A 3663-nucleotide genomic window follows, 5' to 3' on the forward strand; every position below is an offset into this window, starting at 1 on the left:
CTGTCCGCCCCCTGCAACTAGCAATGGCAAGCTGAGCTGTGCCCTCCACAATTAAGACTGAAAGAACAACAACTTGACTTGGAGAAAAGTCCTGAAAGTGCATACTGTTCCCCAATAAGGTCCTGTTCCCCTTCCCTAATAAAAATCTTAAAAAAAGAAAAAAAAAAGAGAAAGTGAACGCCTCTTTCTTGTAAACTGCAACAAATGACATGGATATCATTCTCAACTACAGAGGGTCCCAAAACAATGTATACATATTTTAAGAAAGGAAAAAAATGTGTTAAAATTGTAATACTCAATATATACTGATAACAAAAGGTGAATACAAGTCATGTATATGCATTCTTTTGGCATCCCCCCCACCCCTCGGTACTTGGGTTCACTTATGGGCCCCATGCCTGAACCAATCATGTGTGTAGTACGATGGAGTGTTCTCATTGTCCAGAAACACTCATATGCCCTCCTCTGGAGAGGAGTATGTGGTGGGATGAGGCTCACCAAACCCAGGGACTGAGTGATGGAGAATGGAGTTTCTTCAAAGCAAAAGTACTGATGTCCAGTGGTGTGGGTGGTGGGCAGATCCCCACAGGGTGCTTTGCTCTGGAGAACTCAAACAGAACAACCAGTGAGGAACTGGGGGACTACCTGAGCAAGAACTCTTAGTAATAAGTGATAAGTAATTAGTAATAAGCCTCAAGTAATAAGTGAACCTTTGTGGGGTTTTTTTTCTTGGACTTCCTAGCTTGGCTCAGCAGGAAAGAAAAAAAAGGCAATAATTCATGGCAGAGCAAGGAGGAAAGATGCAGCTTCTGGCTCCAGTACTTGCATTCAGAATAGTACCAAACCAGGAGCACCCGTGGAAGGAGAATTTGAGGTGCTCTTTGAAGATGACCACTTGCCTGCTCCCTATTCCCAGCACCTTCTATCTCCCCATGAAGCTGTGAGCTCCAGGAGGGCAGGGACCACATCTGATTTATCCACCGTCTTCTTCTCAGGGCCTAGCATGATGTTATGCTTGGCACATAGCAAGGGCCTATCACATGTTTATTGCATGGATGAATAAATTCATGAATCAGATTGATCAGACTAATGGGCAGGATTGATTCACCTCTTTGTATAAGTAAATCCCCCTCTTTGACCTTTGTTCTCCATTTGTCATCTGGGAGGTGTAGAACAAGACTCTCTCCACAGCCCCTTGCAGCTTATGATTCCAGTATCTTAGGACCATCAGGATACCCTCTGCAAGGAGCCAGTGGAAGGGAACCAAATTTACTGAGCACTCTGTGCTCGGGTGACATGACCTCACATGGCTCTGAGTTACCCGAATTGTGGGAATTCATGGACCTGTAATTTTTTTTTGGGGGGGGATGAAAATGACACTGCCCATTTTTTATTTTGCCCAATAAGGACATTAAAAAACCTTCCATAAACTATCATCGCAATTTCTTGTAAAAAAAGGAATTTTTGCACTAAGATAGTAGAAAGTACATAATCTCAGAAAAACAGCAACCAGTCCCTTTTTCCTCTTGCAAAAAAGACAGTTGGCAACCTTGCATGATGCTGATGCTGATTATTTGCAGACAGATGCAAATTTCATCAGACTGACCCCTGTGTGGGGTCCAGGATTTGGAACCCGCGAACAGATTATTTTTTCAAACCCCCTTCCACTTTCAAGTGAGCTTAATCTCCCCCACTTTACGGACGAGGAAACAGGTTTAAAGAATGCAAGAGCAAGGTCACAGAGACAGTACGTAGGAGTTAAAGTTTGTCTGAACCAAAGGCAACCCAAATCACCTTGGCAGATGCCAAGCCAAAGCTAAATTCTTGCAGGGAAAGAAATGACCCACCCTGGCGCCCTTGGATTGCCCCCGGGGTGTTCTCGGCCTCACCTTTGAGCCTGGATTTGGATGCTTTGTTCTTAATGATGTGCCCACTTCATGTCAGGCACTGGGGAGAGTGTAGGGAAGGAAACCAACAGGTTCCCAGCCGCCTCTCCTGTCTCCCGATACTCACCTGGGTCCTGTTCCCCAGGCCCCGCTCGCTCGTTGCACTAGCGGCTGATGAATCCCCACCGTAGGCGTGGGCTGCTAACAGGTTAGGGGTTTCCCTCTCCCAGGGGTGTTGGCAGTTTTCTAGGAGACTCTAGGAACCTTCAACGCTTCCAAGACCCAAAGGACTAGAAGCGCAATGGTGCACTTGAGGTACTGTGATAGGCTGCAGGGAAGGTAATTTGGAAGGAAGAGATCAGTTCAAACCCTATCAAATAATACCCTATTCGGCCCCTCCCCCATTCCCATGGGCTTTGTGGGGACCCACAGCCCCACAGCTTAGGCTGGAAGAAGGAAGTCCCCCAATCCAGAGGGCCTTACTGTGGAGGGGACTTACTCTTGCTCTGGCTGGGGACGTCGGGGACCGTGTCACCCCCCCTCCCTTTCCGCTCCGCCCCGCACGCCAGAGGCAGGAGCGCGCCTTCGCCTGGCCAAGCCGGTGCACGAGAGCGCCCGCCTTGGCGCGGGAGCGCGCCCCGGGGAGAGCCCGAGCAAGATGGAGGCCGCGCCGCGGCCGCCGCCTGGGCCAAGGCAGCCGCTACTGGGAGCGCCGAGTCGCGGCGCCTAGGCTGTGCCAGTCCCGGACCCGCTGCCCAGGACCAGGCCCAGGTTGGTCTCCCCGCACCCCCTCCCCGAAGCCGCAGCCTCGGTGCGCGTCCGGCCTGGGCTCGGGGCAGCCGCCCCCCCACCCCCGGCCCTACTGGGGCCCGGCGGGTCCCCAGCATCCGGGGGACACCCCCTGCCCACCGCCCTCTCCTCGTAGCCCAGGCTGCCTTCACGCCCAGGTCCCTCGTCCCCTTGGCCTGGAAAACCTCTTTCCCCAGCCCTGGCCCGCCAATACTAGGCTCCCTCCCAGCCTACATCCAGCCCTGGCTTCTGAAGGACCGCTCGAGTCCTCCCGCCCCGTGTCCAGACCCTGCAGTCCCAGACCCCGACTCCCCTCTAGCCTCATCCTGATCCCTCCGCTTCGTCCTCTCAGACCCTCATACCAGCCTCCCCTCCCTCTCCCAGCCCCCATATCACCTTCCCAATCCCCCAGTACCTGCCCCTTATTTCCCTTTCTTACCCCCTCAGTGAAGCGCCCACCCCCTCTCTACAGCCCTTTTCTGGACACCCAATACCAGACCTCCTACCCCTAATACCATTTCCTTCCGAGCTCCGTATGTACAACCCCTCTGCTAATCCTGCAATACCGGTCCCCAGCCTCCATTCCATCTCCTCATGATCCCCTCTTATTCCAGCCCCCAAGCTCCCTCCCCAACTCCCCCATGACCACTTTCTAACCCCCACATTCCAGCTCCCATATCTTCATCACAGCCCCCTCATCCCAGCCCCCCAACTTTCACATGGCCCCTTCCTAAGTCCCCAATTGGAGATCTCTGCCAGTCTCCCCACAGACTACAACCCAACACTCATGACCCCCTCTTAGCTTCCCGATACCAGCCCCCGGGTCTCCCCAGCTCCGCCCAAGCCCTGCCCTCGTGAGTTCTTTGGCTCAGGGCTGCTTCTCGCGTGCGTCCCCAGCTCCCTCCCGGCAAACCAACCCGGCGGTCGGTCCCGGGCCGGCGGCCCCCATCAGCGGCCGCCGTCGCTGCCGGCCCCGCCCCCGGGCACC

The sequence above is a fragment of the Rhinolophus sinicus genome, linkage group LG10, assembly GCF_036562045.2.
Source record: "Rhinolophus sinicus isolate RSC01 linkage group LG10, ASM3656204v1, whole genome shotgun sequence".
In the NCBI taxonomy this organism is placed as follows: domain Eukaryota; kingdom Metazoa; phylum Chordata; class Mammalia; order Chiroptera; family Rhinolophidae; genus Rhinolophus; species Rhinolophus sinicus.